Source organism: Rattus norvegicus, chromosome 11 (genome assembly GCF_021556685.1).
Source record: "Rattus norvegicus strain SHRSP/BbbUtx chromosome 11, alternate assembly SHRSP_T2T, whole genome shotgun sequence".
Lineage (NCBI taxonomy): Eukaryota > Metazoa > Chordata > Mammalia > Rodentia > Muridae > Rattus > Rattus norvegicus.
Window position 1 is genome coordinate 90,324,230 of NC_141544.1, and position 19,791 is coordinate 90,344,020.

Genomic DNA, 19,791 nt, shown 5'->3' on the forward strand with positions numbered 1-19,791 from the left:
CACCGACTGGCACTCAAATGCTCTCTGTCATGTGTGCAGGCTTCTCTTCAGGGCCGGTTTTTGCCTCTAACCACAAAGTCATACCTGAGTGCCATTCTTTAAATGGGAGATTCTTTCCATCTGAGTTTGCGAAAATCACACTGATGGGTTTCCACTAATAATAGTCCTGTGGTGTGTGTGTGTGTGTGTGTGTGTGTGTGTGTGTGTGTGTGTGTGTGTGTGCGCGCGCGTGCGTGCACTCGCATGTGCGTGGCTTGTAAAGAATTTGCACGTCCCTCATCACTCTCAAGCTTCATATGAGTCTTCTCTCCTTGGTAGAAAGGAAAGACTAGGAAAGGGTCTGACAGGGGACATGACTGCTCCTACAGTCAGAGACCTCGCAAGGGGCAGGTGGGCCTTGAACCATCTTCAGCTCCCTTGTTCTAGGCACTTGCCTCTTGCCAGCTGTTTCCTTCACCTCGGACACTCGAAATGCCTGAAGGGTAGGGTACTGTCTGCAGCACGGAAGTGTCTGGCAGCAAACGGAGGTTAACACACCAGACTTGGGCTTTGACAGGAAGGGATAGGCTCTCTGGCTTGGGGGTATGTACATAGGCCACCCATTTCACTAGTCTGCTGCAAAGAAAGGTGTCCCCTTTTGTTCCCCCTTGGTGCTTGGTTTTCTGTGATTCCATTAAACACTGTTATGGGGACCTTGTGTTTTTGGGTCCTTCTCTCAGTAAGAATTTGGAACCTCTCAAATGACCCAACATAAACGCTCCACCTCCCCTCTTGCACAACCCCCACCCGTTACTGCCCAGCACTGTATTGATTGGAAAGTGTTTCACAACACGTTTTCAAAACATGCCGAAGGTCGAGACTGAGTGACTCACACGCAGTCACATTTCTGCTTTAGTCCCTCCTGACTTTATTGGTTAGGTTGGCTAATGGAAGTCCCTAAAGAAACTGTTAACTCTGTCTAATCCTGGCCAGGAGGATTAGTAGGTGGCGTCACAAAATAATTCCTAATCATGTCTGTGGTGACAGACCTGTGGAAATCTCTTTGGTTTTGGATGCCAAGTCTCGAGAAGAGTAGGCAGGCAGGAGAGGGTTTCTGAGCTCACTTTGCCAGCTCTGGCTCCCAGAATATCAGAGAGCAGACAAAGTCAGGTGAGCGAGTTAGCTGATAACCGAGGCTTTCCTGCTGCTCTGGTGATCTACTCCGCTCCATTAGTCTGTGGAACTCGGGGCTGTGACCCTGATTCAGGCCTGCAGAGCTGGCTGCCAGAGGCCAAAGGAGGCTACCCTGGGCAGTAAAGAATGCCTCAGAGCATAGTAGTCATGGGTAGTTCCGGGTTAGATCTGGGTTGACACACAGCCTTATCTCCACCACCTGAGGTTTCGAACCAGCAGCTTGACCAATTAGCATCTTGCTTTTCTACCACCTGGTAAAGGAAGGTCTTGGTGATGCTTTCTTTCCCAGGGTTGCTTGCAAGAGCAAATGATAGAACGTACGTGAAGCACCTCTAATGTCGGGGAAAGCCTGCAGCTTGGCTCCTCATGGACTACTAGAACACTTGGCTTTTGGATTCTTTACATGTAGACTTTTTGAATCATTAAAAAAATATTATTTTAAAAAGTAATCTGTCATAAAAATGAAAGCTTCCAAGTGAGTTATCCAGAATCACCTTGAGGTTGAAAATGTTCTTAGTGATCCCCTTCCCCAGGATTTTACCCTTTAAGTATCTTGAAGGCCCTTTCACTTTAGCATAACGTAATCACAGAAATAGTATCACAAAGCTATGGTAATAATAATGCTATCTGCAGGTTGTTTCATCAGCCTAGCTCTCTTCAGCCACTTCTCTCTACTTCCCTCCAGCCCCAGGCGGCCAATCCCTCCTTCCTGACTGGAGAACTACCAGTATAAAAACAGCGAATTCCATCGTGTTCAGTTAAGATTCATCATGTACATTCCCAGTGAGGAATGGCCATAAAGTCTTTCTGCCTCACTGGGACTGATCCCCATGCTACCCCAGTCTGTCCCTTCATCAGCAAATGTCAGAGACCTTGGCAATCACAGCTCCTACCCCTTGATTTTAGAAATGAACAACCTAAAGTTCAGAGTAATAAAGTGACCTTCCCAGGGCCTCACAGCTCACTTATGGCAGAGTCAGGATCTGGGTACCAGAATTTTCACTGCTTCAATGAACCAGACACCAAGAGAACCCAGAAGAAGGAGGAATAAAATAGATCGTTATGGTGTGTGTTGGACATCTGGTTTCCAAGGAGAGTTTATATTAAGTAGCAATGAAGCCTCAAAAGCTATGGTAGCTAGCTTGAATGAACTTATGTAATCAACATTTATCAGAAACATGTGTCATCAAACACCTGCCAGATCTGAGTGTTGGCACCAAACCTGCTCTTATTGTCAAAGAAGGGAGAAAAAAGCTTGACTGAACAAAGCTGGCAGATGTTTTTACTAGAAAATTCAGAGACATTTTCTTGAGGAATAGAAGTATACATGCAACATCTTGAAATCAATTTCAGTGTGATTGGGTAACTCCAGTAGTCATAGGTTTAACACACACACACAGACACACACACACACAACACAGACACATACACAGAGACACACACACACGCATACATATAGACACACATATGAATTGATGTCTAAGTCAGCATAACCAGGCTCCTGTCCTTCTGGTCTGTTTTGGTCACAGAAGTCTGAAAACGGCAAGTATAAAGGTTGCCCAGAACAACACCCTAGGTTGCTGATCTCCTAAACAAAAATACCCCAAAGTGCTTTTGGCTCTCATTGGTATAACACAAGCAGGTCAGAAAGGCATGGGACATTCTCCAGCCAAACTTCCATAAAGAATCTGGCTTGCATTAGACTTGAATGTGGAATGTCCCCCATAGGCTTACACTTTGAATACTTGGTCCCAGCTTGTGCTACTATTTTGAAGTTTGTGGAGCCTTGGGGAGGTGGGGCCAGACTGCTGTAAGTAGTTCCCTAGTGGTTGGCCTTTACAGGTTATAGCTGACTTTGGGTCCAGCTTCCTGTTTGATGGCATGCCAACAAGCTCCCTGCTACAATACTCTCACTGCTGTGAGCTCTGCTGTGCCTTCCCCTGAAACCCCCTGAAACTGTGAACCCAAATAATTCTTCCTACCTTAACTTTTATCTGCTGGCATTCTGATCTTGATGAGAAATGCAGGAAGTTGGTACCAAGGAGGAGGGTTGTAATGGTAGCTAAGCCTATCTGTATGGTTATGGGCTCATAGTGACTTACATAAAGATTCCAGAGAAAAGCCTATACATCCCAGAGAATGTGGAGCATGGATTGATGTCTTGGAAAAAGGCCCCTGAAAGGTCAGTTTAGAAATCTGTTAAGTGAAAGTCCAAGTTGCACTGGAGATCCCAAGATGTTGGAGATGCCAGCAATGTGGAGCATCTGCCAAGAAAATCTGCATCCCTAAGAGAGAGCCCATGTTACTGAAGCTAGAACTGGACCCTGTTGGAGTTTGTTTCATACCACCATGTGTCCTAGATGTCATCCGTGGAGCCATCAGGGTTAATGTATATCCTGTTAGGTTTCAGCCTTGCTTGGTCTGGCTTTTCTTGGTATGGTTCCTCCTGTTTGGAATAGGGATGCCTGTGTTGTTGTATCTTGGAGGTGTGTAACTTACGAAAAAAGAGCATGTACAGGGATTCACAGTTAAGAGTCTATGATAAGTCTGAGAAAATATGTTGGACTTGTGAACAATCTTGAGGCCACTAAGATGTTGGGGACTCTTAAAGTTACTTTGAGTGCAGTTTTCATTACGAGATGGCAATGATCCCTTTAAGAGCCCTGGGGAAGAACATTATGGTTTCAGTCTGAAATGCCAGGCTTATTTCTTGAATGCTCAGTTCCAACTTCTGAGGTGGAAACTTCTAGTCAGAAGTTGGTGAGTAGGGGCAGGCTTCTGAAGGTTATACCTGGCCCAGGTTCTGGGTGGACTCTTTGCTTCCTATATGTTGCCAGCTGAATAGCACCTTGCCACATCTTCCCACCACCATGAACTCCACAAGGCTTTCCCCAGTCGTGGACAGCAGTTGTTTGAAAGTGTGAATCCAGACAAACCCACTTCCTTTGTTTCTGGAAGTATAAGTACATTATGCATAGGAGGTTGAATTTATGATCTTTCTGCCTTGGCTTCTTGAGAACTTCGCTCCAGGTGAGTACCACTCCCCACTAGGATGATTCTTGTCAGTCCCCAGGGTTGTGTAAAACACTCCAAACTTAAAACACCAAACCAAACCAAACCAAACCAAACCAAATACAAAAATTCCTGATTGAGTCTTTCCCTGGAAGATGCTGACCTGCCTTCTCACCATGTCACTGATAAATGCCACTTTGTTGAATAAAGTGTGTTAAATCAGTCACAATTCTGCTTTCATTCATCATTTGACCTAAAGGCTTGGATCCTGGGTCTCTTAGGGGGAGCAAAAGCAAAGAATGGAAGGAGGAGATGGAAAGGAAAAGGATTGTGAGATCCATGTTTACTCGAATGGGATTTTCCTCTCCTAGTTCTGAAAATTCAGGTTCTTATGTAACCTGGGAAACAAGTGCTTTTATCCATTTCTTCTCCAACTGGACAGCTCGATATCTTTCCAGGGATTTGGTGGAAAAATCAAGTCCAGTGAGTGGGAAGTTTGACAAGAGTTCGGACTTTGTCCTATAGTGGAACAGAAAGGTAAGGCTAGGTCACACTTAAAGGGCACATATAAACTACGCGGAGGGTGTGGCAGAGGAATCTCTGGAGACTATCGCTGGGAATGTCAGCTAGTCCAGCCATTATGGAAGCCAGCATGGATGTTCCTGACAAACACCAAAAGCTGAAGTATTCGATATGATCAAGCTATACCACTCCTCGTTACACACCCGAGAGCCTACAGTGGCTGAATGGGTAAAGAAAACTCAGTATGTCTACACACTGAGAATATTATTCAGCGGTAAAGAAGAACAAAATTCTGTCATTTGTAGGAGGATGGATGGAACTAAATAGCATGTTAAGCAAAATAATCCAGAGTCATGAGGATAATTAATGATGTGTTTCTTCTTTTATGAAGAATCTAGATGTTTAAAATTAATGTGAGAATAAAAGAGAGACAGTTTAGAAAGAGAAAGCAGCAGGAAGATACAATCCACATGTAGACAAAAATGGCATCCTGAAATCCACTGGGGTGTACCATCAATATGAACTAACAAAAAATAAGAAGTGAGCTCAGTGCTGGAGTGCTGGAGTGCTAGAGTGCTCCTTGCCTCATACGGCGAGTTCAAGCTCCAGCGTGGCAAAAATAAAATAAAATAAAATAAAATGTTAAAGGCCAGCATATTTAAAGACAATGATGACATCATCATATTTGGGTTAGAAAAATGATTCAGTCAACAGTAGTTGCTATTGATGAAACAGAAAACACAAGAAATAATGGCATGCCACTAGAAGACCCATGAGGGGAGCCATTTCATTTTATAGGAAATCCCAAAGCTCAGGAACCCCCTGTATTTCATGAAATAGATGGCCTAGTATTTGAAAAAAAATCATTACAGCTAAACTATTGCCATGGAGTGGCCAAAACTTTCAGAACACTACAGAAAAAAATTATAGATTACTGCATCATCCCACTAACTTAGCAACGTCTTCGTCAATACAGAGAGACCTGGAGAAAATTTGTGTACATACATCATTTCCCAGGTTAGAACTCAGGTGCCTAAGCCAACCTTGAGGCCTGGACTCTTCCAGACAGCATAGAGGAGCTTTACTACTCAGCTTCAAGGTTTAGAACAGAAGACATCTTTCTCAGGAACACAGACAATGTTCCACCAAATCAAACAAGCAAACAGACCTAAGCAGGTCATTTTTCTCTCTTTGGCATGGCGCAGGACCATATGTTTCCAGAGATGGGAATTTAAAAATAGCCTGTCACATACACACAGCTTTGCACTTAGCCCCGGGACAAGGAGGGGGTGGGAGGGATTGCCTCACACTTAATAATAGTGAGTGACACTTTACTTTTGTTACCAGCCACTTTTCAGAGCAATCAAATGTAATTTTCAGTTATTATTCTTGTCCCTTGGAAAAAAATAATCTCATCTTCCCAATGGGATTGAGTAGGAAGCGGGATTCTCCCCACTTTGCAGAGATGGTGATAGAGGCTTGGAAAGACCAAGGCACTGAGAGGATTGTGGAATGATTCTAGATTGGCTCTCACTGTTTGCAGGGCCTCGAAGGGACGCCTGCAGCAACATCCGGTGCTGGCTGTGGGCTGACTGGTCATTGCACAAAGAGCTTGTAGCTTCCCATGGCCGATGTTGAAATGCTCTGCCTTTCCTTGTGACAATTTCATCTGTTTCTATTTTTAAGGCAGGTTGCTTATGGGCCGTGCTGACCTATATTCGCTGACATTTGAAATCAAAACCTCACAGCAGTAAGAGCCTTAGATTTGTGATCGGCGCCTCCTTATAGCGTCAGGCAAATCTGGTAACTTTCCCTGTTCTCCTAGTTCCTCCCTGTAAGTAAGAAGTTTGACATTTGCCATCTCATCAGATCTGTGTGGCTAACTACAGTTTGGGCTGGGAGCTTACCACAAGAGGGAACCGGTCCAGGGAGGGAAAGAACCCATCCATCTGCTAAATGCCACAGAAAGTGACCCCAGCCCAGGTCTCCTCTCAGCATGTCTGAGGTTCTTTCCTGCCAGCCACATTGCCTCCCAGGTCTAAGGAATGCATGAGACTTGGCTGCAATCACAACCCTGGTGGGGATTTCTGAATCTGGCGGGGTCCAGAGGAAACCAGTAATGAGCTTCCTTATGGGGCAAAAGACACCAGAGCACACTGATGGTTCCTGGCAGATAGTGAGGCTACATGAGCCGAACATTGATGATTCCTGGGTTTATTCCCTAATCCAAACCTCCTCTGCACCATAACCACTCTCTCCAGCAGTCTCATTTCCCCACAGGGTTCCCTTTTACTGTGTCTGGCAAAGCCCCATCTGGTGCAACACCGTGCCTCAGACTCCACTTGCTCCTCAGCAGCATAAACGTCGGAGACTATGCTGATCCGTTTACTTTAAATAGGCGATCGCAAACTTCTGTGGGTCCCACATCGCTTCCAGAAAATTCTCTTTTCTGTTTCTCGACCAGCGTTCCCACATCTTGGCCTCTATACTGTTTCTGACTCGTTCTGCCCTCCCATTTCTCATGGGTCATGACGTTCCCTTCCACCTCTCAGAGAAGAAGTACTGCATCCATCAACAGCTCCTTAGCCTGCCCGTGTCAGTTCCTACCTCTGCTGCTCCAGCTAATCTGAGTGACACTCATTTTTCTTTGGGATCTCATCTCCTTTCCTACATTTCTCTCCTGTTGCATAGATTTCTCTTGTTCTAAAATATACACACCTCAGTAACCATTAAAAAAACAAACAGTAACTCCCCCTTGACCTGTATGTCCCTCCACTCTGCTTCTTTGACACACACACACACACACACACACACACACACACACACACACACACACACACACCTACATTTCCTGTCTGTACTTCTCTCAGCTCCCGTTCTGGCCTCAACTCTGCTCTAATTTTCTTCCGACTCATCACGCCACTTAAGCAGCCTTTATCAAGCTTACCAATGACCTACATACTCCCAAAGCCAAAATCTACTGGGCTAACATGACAATGCTGTGCCTTCAAGCCTCTTTAAACACTCTCTCCTCTGAGCTTCAGGGATCCCGAGAGATCAACAGCACACCTCACCTTTCCAGCTTTTCTACATCACATTCCTGAAGTGCTCAGAGACCGTCTTCTGTGTGCTTTCTTCCTGGGTGCTCTCTAAATTTCATGGCTTTAAAATACCATTCTATACTCCAACCGTTCCAAACCTCTATCTTTTATTGACTCTCCCTTGAGCTCCAAGCTGAGAGCTCTGTCTTTGCAGGTAATAGGCATTCCACACACGCCAGGAGCCACACTACATACACTACAGGCTAATTCTTCCCTGCTCCTGAGTCCTCTTTCTTGAGTCTTGCTCCTCACAATAAGGGGTGTCTACCCTGGCAGGGGACAGGGCAGATAACAGTCACGCTGATTTTCTTCATTTTCAAGTTCCGTCTAAATTAATCATTCATGTTATGCTGGCTTTACATCTGAAATACTTTTGACTATTTTCTCCTTTTATTTATTTTTCTCTCACACATCCCACCTCATTTGCATATATTACATTCCCTCCCTCCTCAGGTCTCTCCTCTTCACCTCTCATTTCCTCTGGATCAACTGCCCTGCCTTCATTCCCCCTCAGAAAAGAGCAGTCCTCCAAGGCCATCAACCAAATATGGCATAGCAAACTACAATAAGACCAGGCACATGTTCTCACATCAACCCTAGTCGAGGCAACCGGGAGGAGGAAAAGGGTCCCGAAGGCAGGCAAAAGAGTCAGAGACAGTGTCTGCTCCCACTGTTAGAAATTGCTCAAGAACACCAAGCTATACAACTATAATTTATATTTCGAGGACCTAGGTCAGACCCCTATAGGCTCTGTGATCTCTGTGAGCCCACTTGAGTCTCAGCCAGTTAATTCTGTGGGCCGTGTTCTTGTGCCCTTGATCACTCTGGTTACTCCAAGCCTTCCTACACCTCCTCCACAGGACTCCTCAAGCTCCACTGAAGGTTTGACTGTGGGGCTCTGTGGCTATTCCCATCAGTTGCTAGGCGAAGATTCCCTGATGATAACTATGCTAGGCTCTGGTACCAGCACATCCTGTAGGCATGAAAAACAGTAGGTTGGAGGTTTTGTGGCTGGGTCCACTTGAGGCTCTGCCTAGTTACAGATGATGTGCAGGCTCATGTCCCCCATTACTAGGAGTTTTCACTCATGTCACCACTGTAGCCTCCTTGGAGTTTCCATTGCATTAGATTTCTACCTGGTCCTCGAAATGACCCTCAATTCCAGTCATTTCTCCATGTATTCTCTCCCTCTATCCCTCACACCCGATCCCTCCTGTTCTCAACCCAGACGCTACCAGTCCATGCAAGAAATCTATTCTATTTCCCTTTCCCAGGAACACTTCTTATGTGCGGATTACAGCATGTCTGTGGATAAGCCTCTCTGGATCTGCGGGTTATACCATGAGTTTCCTTTATTTATAGCTAATATCCATGCATAAGTGAGTACATACCATGTTTACCTTTTTGGGTCTGGGTGACCTCACTCAGGATAATGTTTTTCTACTTACATCCATTTGCCTGCAAATTTCATAATGCCATTTCTTTTAAACAGCTGAATAATATTCCATTGTGTAAATGTATCACTTGTAAAACATCCATTCTTCAGTTGAGGGGTATCTAGGTTGTTCCCAGTTTCTGACTACTATGAATAAAGCTGCTATGAACATAGTTGAGCAAGTGACCTTGTGGCAGGATGGAACATGTTTCAGGTATTTACCCAGGGGTGGTATGGCTGGGTCATGAGGTAGATCGATACCCAATTTTCTGATTGGGAAACCGCCATCCTAAGTTCTGAAGTGTCTGCCCACACTTGAACTCCCACCAGCAGTGGAGAATTGTTCCCGCTCCCCATCTTCTCCGCCATGTGCTTTCTTTTGTGTTCCCATCTTACCCATTCTGACAGGAGCAAGGTGGAAGCTCAAGGTTGTTTGATTTGCATTTCCCCAATGGCTGAGGATGTTGAGGATTTCTTTAAGTGTTTCTCAGACAGTTGAGGCACCTCTGTTAGGGATTCTTTTTAGATCTATACTCTATTTTTAATTGGTTTATTTAGTTTGTTGATGTCTAGTTCTTGAGTTCTTTATATGTCTTGCGTATTAGACCTATGTTGGATATGGGATTGGTGAAAACTTTTTTCCATTTTGTAGGTGGTTTTTTCCTATTGATGGTATCCTTCGCCTTACAGAAGCTTTTCAGTTTCATGAGGTCCTATTTATTAGCTGTCGATTTTAGTGCTGATGCTATCGATGTTCTGGTCAGGAAGTTGTTTCCTGTGCCACCGTGTTCAAGTTTATTGCCCACTTTCTCGTGTATCGGATTCAGTGTATCTGGTTGAGGTTTATGTTGAGGTCTTTGATCCACTTTGACTTGAGTTTTGTGCAGGATGATGGATATCAATCCCTTTACATTCTTCTATATGCAGACATGCAGTTAGATCCGCATAGTGGTGACTAGTTTATTCCCACCCATCTTCATACTTTTCCTGCCTATTTTTGACTACCCCATAAGCCAGTTTTTCATAGAACAGTGACTGGATTTTCTCCACTCATCCTTCACCCGCACTTCTTACATTTGTTTTGAGATAGGGTTTCACTCTCTGGCTTAGTGTTTTAACCATAACCCAGGCTGAGAATTTAGAATGCTTGTGCCTCAGCCTCCTAAGGTTACAGTGCTGGGATTACAGTTTGTATTACGCCATCTGATGATTTGTGTCCTCAGCTCCGAGAATGACTTTTCTGAAGTTGTAAGATAGTCCCCTTCCTGATGGACTGGTCACCATGAAACATGTGGCCCTTTCTGATCTGGCTCCGACACCTTGCTTGGTTTCATCTAGCTCTCTACTTCATAGTTAATATTCACTGAGCTTTCTCCCTCTCATACCTCCTAATGCTCCTCCAACTCAGAACCTCTGTGTATGGTTTGCCTTGTGTTTGGAGACTTGCCTTCCAGACCAACCCTACCTGTTTCATCTTGCCACTCAGGCCTCATTACAAGGCTTCATTATGCATGTAAATTCACTTCAGCCAAGTCTCTAAGATCTTCCTGTAGATTCCAACCATTTCTCCGAAGTCTTAGTTCCAATGAGTTAAGTTTCAGGAACTAATACCTTCAACTTTGACAGAAACTAAATTTAAAATTCATCATTGCCTTGTCTGTAAGGCTCTTGCATTTCTTGCCTTGCCAGTACACGAATATTTGCATGACATACCACATGGGATTCTTCTTAGGTCTAAATACCTGAAAAGGTTCACTTTCTTTGATGAATTGGTAATGCCACGCTGATTTTAATTTTTACTTTCGGGGGTGGATAATATGACACCAGAGCCAATGTTTCTGTTAAGTTTTTGCAAATGTATTGTCTGTATAGACAACACTGCCCAATAGAAATTCCTACAATCGTGGCAGTAATTTGATTTGCAATGACTGTCCAGTAAGTCATCATTAACTGCATGTGTTATGTCCAGTGACTTCTTTGTGGCTAGAGGGGAAAAGAAGGAAGGTTGGGAAGGGAAAGATGACTCACATTTGTGTTTTGTTTGCCTTCTGTTGCTGTGATAAACATCATGACCAAAAGCAACTTGAGGAGGAAAAGAGTTGATTTCAGCGGAAGCTCAAGGCAGTAACCTGAAAACGAGAACCATGGAAGGAAGATCCGGTGGAGAGAGGCTGCTCATTGGCTTGTTTTCGGGCACACGTTCAGCTTCCTTTCTTGTACAGCGCCGTTCCACCTGCCTAGGCATGATGTAGCCCACAGTCTACTTAGAACTTCCTTCATCAATCAGCAATGAAGAAAATGCCCACCCTCTACTCCGATGTAGGAGAGTCCTCAGCTGAGCCTTTCTCTTCCCAGGTGACTCAGGTTAATGTCAAGGTGACAGCTAAAGCTTCCTGTGGCAACATCTAAATGAGGAGTTAGCGTTGAAAGCAGTAGATTTGTTCGTTATACGGGGGGATCGGTCGGTCTCTGTCCCCCATCTCTGTCTTCGGTTCTGGGAAAGGACACCAGCCTCAAGTCTTCCTTTTGCTGTTGAACATTCTGTCCCGAGGTTCAGTATGTTAATTTGTAAGATGTGACTTCTGGATGGGAGACTGGCAGCTTTGGGATCTGTCACATTAGTCACTTTACCCGTCCCCAGATCTTCTCAAGCCAAGGAAGCTGGCCCCTGACCCTGCACTTAAAACACAAGGCAAATGGAGCCTTCCACCTTCTCAAGTCACTACTTTAAGGCAACTTCTAAACTAACTTAAAGGAAATAGGAACATTCTTATCTCCTAAATATGTTCTGGGAAGGGAAGTCCATCCTGAAAACTCCGGAACCCATTGCTGTTTATAAAGAAAAGAAAATGCTACAGACAGTGAGGCAGGAGACTTGCTGCAAGTTTGTGGAAAACCGGGGCTACAGACAGAGATACTGCCTCAAAATCAAAATCAAAGTTCTAGTCAGCGCAGCTACGAACCATCTGTGCGACACAGGTAGAGTCAAAGTTTCCTCTTCTTTCAAGTGAGAGGACAGGACAAAATGACCTTTCATTTCCTGTTTAGCACCAGTAATAGTGGAGCTGGCTGTATGGAGCTCTTAACACTGGTGAGGGGAGTTATCTCTCGCAGTGTTATGCAGGTCAAACAGCTTTGTTTCCTTTTCAAAGGCTCCAACTTGTCCCAAACTGCAAGGAGGGTGAATGGAGATTTCTATCTGAATCTCATGATCTGGTTTCAGCAGGCACCTCTTACCTGCCCTGCTCTTCTACTCCAAAACTTAGTTTCTAACAGGCAGGATGCTGTTGGTTTCCCTGGATAGTTAAGGAATTGTGACCATTGAAGCTAGAGCTTTCGAAACAAATGCCCAACATAGTCAGAGTCAGTAGTACAGTTGGTAACCAGTGAGAACAAGTGTGAGTACTGGGCTAGTAATATTCCTAGCTGAGTATGCTGCTGTTTGAGGAGCGCGGAGTGGCTCAGTCACAGCACAACTCACAGGGCTTAGCACGCATGTCCCACAAGTCATAGAACACATGATCCTCCCAGAAATCCTCTCGGTAACCACCTCTTAAAATGCTTGCTCAATCCTGCAATATCTCTAATGCATTGGCTCACAGTCCTAGACACAAATAACACTTAGTATACAGTTACTTTGCTATTGATGCTGCAGAATTCTTATGCTGGTGAGTCTCCGGGTAGCACAGAAACACAGGAGCTTTGTGAATTTTAAGTCCAACCTAAAGGGGATGAGGATTTTTCTCAAAGTCACCGTCAGAGCTAGGAGTAGGTCCCTGGCCTCTGTTTTGTGCAGTTCAGTGTCTTTCCCCTCTATCAGACTGGGAATTCCTTGGAAGATGGGCCAAAGGAAACAAGTGAAATTTCATCTCATCTCTGCAGATGTCAGGAGTGACGGGACACCAGAGGCGGAAGCACCTATGTCCCCTGGCTACAGCAAAGTTCCCAGACCTATGAAAACCATCCAGCCTGCTCTGAGCCACATGCCTGCAGGTCGCAGAGGCATGCGGGAAAGTGAGAGGAAGTGGAAACGTGCTACAAGAGGGCTCAAAGCAATGTGCTCACCACCGGAAAAAAAATAAAAATAAACACACTCAGAAATAGTGTAACTGATATGCAAAGGAGATCAAAACAAGGTTTAAAATATCTTGGCTGATTTAGAGTTGGTGGGCGTGGTAAGTGAAGTGAGGATGTAAATGTGTCAGGGGAGCTGGGTAGCCCTCTGCAGCCTGTCACACTTTGGGAGCCCTGAACCCCAAGGGGACAATATGGCATTTACAATCTCAAAAACTGAACCATAGAAGCAAAGAGAATGGTCATTCTAGAGGTTATCGAAGCGATTTGGTGAGACTGGTAAAAAGAATGCAGAATTTCAGTTACACAGAGAAAGTAAAGAATATTATTGCACCTGGTGAGCAGAGTTAATATAGGATAATAATATAATGTCTTCTTAAAAGATTGCAAGGAATTTATTTTCAGTATTATAAAAACGATAAGGTGATTCATACATTAATTAGTTTGATTTAGTCATTCCATAATGTGTAGTGGTATCAAAACATCGTGCTGTATGTCTTTAGTATGTGGAATTTAATTAGTCACTTCAAAGGATGAATAAACATATAAAGCAAATGTGGGTGGCATAAATTCTTCTGACTATCTCAGAGGCAGAGATGGACTCCGGAGCAAGAAACTGGGTGTTCCTGAGCCCCAAACTCCTCCCTCGCAGCCCTCTTGCTCTTCCTGAAGGTTCACCCCATTTGGAATCATGGACATTTGTTCCAGGGCAGGACATCAAGGCTCAGACAGGAAAGTGGGGAGGCACCGGAGAGTCCACCCAACTAGGCTGAATTTCAATGCTCAAGTTCCAGTTTGGAGCAAATGTTCCTAGGTTAGGGAGTAGGGCTGAATTATCTCAGGAAAGACAGACTAGCCAGTCTTGTGATGAGAAGTCCATTTTCCTTTAGTGTGTTGCGAAGAAACAAACACACCCACTGTATTTATAAAAACAAGAAATTAGAAATTGTCTTTTGAGGCTGGCTCCTGGAATGGGAAACTAAAAGGTTGGTGCTGGTTCTGCTGGTTTTAGCCTTCCTATGCCAATTTAACCAAACCCAATAATAGACCAACCATTGTGGGCACTTCCAGCATCAGAATGGCATAAGTCAGAAGCATAGGTGCAAAAGGCAGTGTTTGCTCTCTACAGATCCGGAAGGCACGCACTGGAGCAGGATGTGAGACGGATGCTACAGCAGGTGCCTAACCACCTATCTTACAATGTCCTTACAAAGCGCTTCCACCTCTCATCCTTAGGGCTGGAATGGCTAAGGCTAATCACCGGTTTCCAGCTAAAGAAACTGAGGCTCCATGAAGAAATGATCCAAGGTCATTTTATAAAACCCTTCCGAACCAGAAATACTGTGATTCTTTCTTTCTAACCCACCTCCTTGGTGAGAAAGGGTCATTCCATAATTTTATTTTATTTTATCTTTTTCTGTTTCTCTCAGTTCCTGAAATGAGAAGCCTATTCAAGGCTGATCTTGAGTTGATATTGTAATACGTCATCACCGTGAGATGCACAGAATCAACCCATTCCTGGCTCACAAATCCCAGCCTTGGGCAGAGGTGGAAGAGGGCACATGTCCTGTTTTGCTTCCTGTTCCTATGATGAATACCACGGTTCAGTGCAACTCAGGAAGGGAAAGTGTTTATTTGGCTTTCTTTTCCCACACTACAGCCATCGCCTGGAGAAGTCAGGGCAGGAACTCAAGGCAGGACCCTGGGGGCAGAAGCCATGAAGGAACACTTGCTGATTGGTGGTTCCCCACAGCTTGGCTGGGTCTGTTTTACTTCCTTTGCTTCTTCCTTTTATTTTAATCTCCCCAAATGACTCATTTATTAGAAAGTTGAATATAATAATAATAATAATAATAATTCTTTTATGATCAAAAGTTGCGGTCCCAATTTATTTTTTCTTTTTTTTTTCTTTTTTTTTTCTTTTTTTTTTTTCGGAGCTGGGGACCGAACCCAGGGCCTTGCGCTTCCTAGGTAAGCGCTCCCAATTTATTTTTTAAAAATTTAATCTTTATTTAAATTTTTATATGTTTCAGTCAAAAATTTTCCTCATTTCTCATCTCTTCCTAACTTTATGTTCTTTCTCTCTTAAAGAAAAAAAAAAAACTCAACAAAACTCCCCAAATTCCCAAGAATAAAAACAAAATCATTAAACCTAAAGATACCATAAAAAAACAACAACAACAAAACCCCAAAAATCAAAACCAAAAAGAACCCCAACAACCCACAAAGAGCAAGGAGTTTGTCTAGTGTTGGAGCACTATTCCTGGGCATGGGGCCTGCCCTGCACTGTGATTTGGTAGACCTAGTGACACTCTATTGGAGAAAACTGATTTTTCCCCTTCCCGGAAGCTATCAATCCCAAGTAGCTTCTTAGGAGTGGGGCTTTGCATCCACCTCCTCTTCTCAGTGCTAGGATTTTTTGTGTGGTTTAAAACTCTGCAGCTTTTGTACGGTCAGCCTGCTTTACTCCATAACTCAGGACCATTTACCCCGGCGTAGTACCTCCCACAGTGTGCTCTGCAGTCTCACAACCATCTTATTCAAGAAAATGCCTCATGGATATGCCCACGAGCCAGTCCGATGGAAGTCATTCTCCAGCGAGAATCCCTCTTTTCAGGTGACTCACGTTGGCGTCCAGTTGGTGAAAGCTGACTAGCCCAGCCTGCAGAGGCAGTCGGCATGCCTGCCCGGTGTTCCTTTGCACGGAAGTCCCAGAGAGCGAGTGCTGTGGAAGAGTCAAGCATTGGCATGTAAGGAGGAAGCTGTGAGCTGGGATGAATCCAGAAACGTTTTCTCAGGGGTAGTATTTTGTGATAGGTAAGTCTGCGTTGAAGTGAAACCCAGTGCAATACTCCAGAGGTTCACGTGCATGCTGTGGGGTTTAAGCAACCTCTAAAGGCTGATGTTCTAGAAATAATGTTGGGAGGACATTCTAAAGCCACCACTGTAAATGAGTAGAAGGAGACTTCAAATGAATGGCTGCAGTTGTAAGTGTTGGGTGTTTAGACGTTGCTGAGTGTGTGTGGACGGACAAGTCATCTGAGAGCAGTAGTACTGTAGAAAGCTTTCCATTTTATTGGACATGCAAGTTGGATAATAAAGAGGATCAAAGGGGCTCTGAGCATGGAGTCAGTTGGACTATACTGCTGTCTTTAAAAGTTTTTAACTAACTAATGAATGTGTGTGTGCGTGTGCGTGTGTGTGCGTGTGCGTGCGTGTGTGTGTGTGTGTGTGTGTGTGTGTGTACATGTGCTTTCCAGTGTTTGTACAGGACAATAGATAGTTTGTAGGAGTCAGTCCTCTCCTTGGTGCCTTTACTTGCTAAGCAGTCTTGCCAGCCCCCTACTGTACTGCTTTGTAAGTGTGTAACCTTTGTTGATATAAATCCAGATATGAATGTAAGTGCACACGGAGGCCTCTTCACTACTATGCAAATCTGTCCTGTTTCTCCCCCAGGAGAGTGCTGATATCACTTGCAATGAGAAATGTTAAAACACATTGTAAACTATGAAGCTATGGAACACAGGAGATAATGAAATAGCCAGGCGGCTGTGAGGAAAGCTGCAGGAGGTTGACAGCCCTGGGGATGGGTGGAGGGAGGAATGGTGGAGGACAAATCTCTTGTTATGGATCCTCTTCCTGTTTCCTTCCCGGTTCTTCCCAGTGTCACCGGAGTCGAGCAAGTATCAGTTGGAGGCATACAAAACTGAGGATCTAGAGTCAAAGAACCCAGATCCTTGAAGATCTCTAGTAACTTCTAGCGAATGGGAAAAGCTACAAAGCTGATTCTTTAGCTTTGAATGTAAACAAACATCTGAGCTCGAGTTTCTCAGTGTTGGTAAGCAATTATGGACGGATGACAAAGGCATGTCAGGCTGCAATGGCCCTGGCTCAGTGGTGTAGTGGGTGTGAGTGAGAAGTGGTCTAAGGATGGTAGGGAAGGCAGGGAGGAGAAGGGTTAATCCAATCCCAGCAGGTTGGGATCTGAGTTCAAACTAGGTTGTGAGGGCTGGTGGAGAAGCATCTGGGCCTGCAGCCAGGCCTGGACTTCAAGTGGAAGCATTTCACAACCTCTTTTCTCCAGGGGTTATGTCCTTGGATTGACAGCCATCGGGGGCATTTGGGGGGAGTGGAAAGTGCATACACTCAGAGCCAAAGAGCTGCATTCCAGGCCTGGTTCTGTCACTGTTTGCTGGGGTGAGTCTTCCTTTCTGGACTAGTGTTGAAGCAGATTAGATGATGCCTGGAGTTTCTTTCAGATCCAGACCCCTCTTTGAGGCTGTCTTTTCAAACTGGAATGCAGAAGGATAGTGATGTGAACTGGCCCAATCCCTAGAGTTCTGTGACTGGGCTCTAAGTTCTGGCAATGATGGCAACCTAGAAAATTTCAAATACATTTGTCTTGGGGCAGAGACAACTGTGTAGGTCGGATGAATAAGAAATCTGGGGGTCTGGGGATTTAGCTCAGTGGTAGAGCGCTTACCTAGGAAGCGCAAGGCCCTGGGTTCGGTCCCCAGCTCCAAAAAAAAAAGAACCAAAAAAAAAAAAAAAAGAAATCTGGGACACCTCTGAGGTTATGCCTCCTATGCTGTGGTGTTCGGTTGACTTGAAGGAGAATTTCCTAATTGGTGTCAGGGCTCCATCAGCTTGGGATCACAAACACTTTTCATTTCCATTCGTTCTTAGAAAGTAAGACATCTGCCCTGCTCTTCCCCCATCTCCAAGCAGATTCTCGGTGATCGATGCATTTTCTCTCTTGAACTCGCTTACCCTTAAACTTCCTATCAAAAAGAGCAACACTGGTTCTGGCTTTTGTGTGTTGGGACATGAGGCTGAAGTTCACTAAATTGACTACTAGGTCCCTTGGGTAGCCCAGGCTAGAATGTATATACATGGAGGCAGAGTCATTCCACAGCAAGTTGCTCTATCTATTCCATTCCTGAAGAGGGACACCCCTTCCCCCAACTCCTCCACAGAAGTCAGTGTTGCTACTAAATTTCTCTAAGTCAATGGTTCTCAACCTGTGGGTCAAGACTCTACAGGGGTTGAAGATTAGATATTTCCATTACCATACATAACAGTAGCAAATTCACAGTTATGAAGTAGAAACAAAAATAATTTTATGGTTGGGGGTCACCATGACATGAGGAGCTGCATTAAAGGGTCACAGCATCGGGAGGGTTGAGAACCACTGCTCTAAGCATTCATTTCGGTGTCCAGAGAAACCTCTAAATAGTGTAAAGTTTGTGAGAGTGTCCAGGACCTTAGATTGGATGAAGGATTCAGAAATAGTGCTGCTACAATCCTTAACAGTCCTTGGAGAATATGGAATGGCCACAGACATGAAATAACAAAGCAAACACACAAAGAAACACCAAAAGAATATGAAGGTGGGGCGATGGCTCTGCTGGTAAAATGGCTACTGTATAATCACAAGGCTCCAAGTGTGGTTCCCTGCAGCCACATAAAATCAAGGCACCCCCAGCACTGGAGGGTGGGATTGGGAGCAGCAGGAGGATATTTAGAATTCATCGTCTCGCCAGTCTAGATGAATTGGTGGGGTGTGACGTCAGCAAGAGACCCTGTCTGGAAATTTAATGTGGAAAGAGATTAAGGAGGATGCGTGGTATCAACCTTTGAGGAGGGAGAGTAGAGTTTAGAAGTGAGATCACAGAAGACCTTTCGAAAGAGGCCACTGAGTATCCGTATCTTTATTATTTGGATTATTGTGATTTCTGCTAAGTTTTACTGGGCTTCTGGCATTGAAGACACTGTGCTCTGTGGTTGCTATTTATCTTACTTCCTCTTTATGCTCTGAAGTGACCCCATTTTGTAGGTGAAGAAAGTGAGACCCGATGGGGTTAAGTAACTTTCTCTGAACCACCAGAAAGGAAAGGGTTAGAGGTGGATTTTGATGGAGGGATACAGCTGAGAAGAAGGAAATAACACTATAATTTGAGTTGAGTGAAGGAGCTTGGAGAGTTTGAGGATTTTGGAAAAGGACAGGAAGTTGACCTGTGAAGTTAGGTGAGGGTGGGGTCAGAGACTGGAGTATTGACAGGCGATAGGGACTTGAGGTAGAGAATGTAGCAGCCCAGGGCTTAACAACTGCCTCTCTACCCCTTACTCTGAGCACCAAAGACACAACCTACTCTGGTGAAGCTGCACAGGTATCCCAAGGGCTTCCTGTTACCCAGCCTTGCAGCACAAAGCACTCCTCCCTGTGCCCTCTGCCTTCCGACCTCACTGTGCCTTTTCTCAGCCATCCTTGGTACCCCAGGCCCAAAAGCTCAGAAAGGCTGCAGCAAATGAATCACTGAGTTCTTTTATTGGATTTAAAATCTGAAGAAGACTACCTGGGTGGGACTGAAGAGAGGCTGTTCTGAGTCATCATCCACCCCCAGGAGATCAAACAGAAGGGAGATCAGAGAGACAGAGCAGGGCAAGAGACTGTGAGTGCCCAACAAGCTGCTG

General features: G+C 44.7%; 1 long non-coding RNA gene across 12 annotated transcripts in view; it reads left to right on the forward strand.

The window, feature by feature from the left end:
- LOC103690608 (uncharacterized) overlaps positions 1-19,791 on the forward strand; it is a 67,795-nt gene that overhangs the window by 18,577 nt on the left and 29,427 nt on the right. For 2 of the 12 annotated variants that reach the window (XR_015633167.1, XR_015633166.1), the window contains 2 exons: positions 11,323-12,222; positions 13,126-13,870. This is a non-coding gene — a long non-coding RNA (uncharacterized LOC103690608). Of the gene's footprint in view, positions 1-9,082; positions 9,188-11,322; positions 12,223-13,125; positions 14,245-14,446; positions 14,626-14,747; positions 15,080-15,254; positions 15,289-15,934; positions 16,135-16,981; positions 17,156-19,791 lie in introns of those variants that run through there. The other 10 variants (XR_015633169.1, XR_015633165.1, XR_015633171.1 and 7 more) reach the window with 10 other exon arrangements.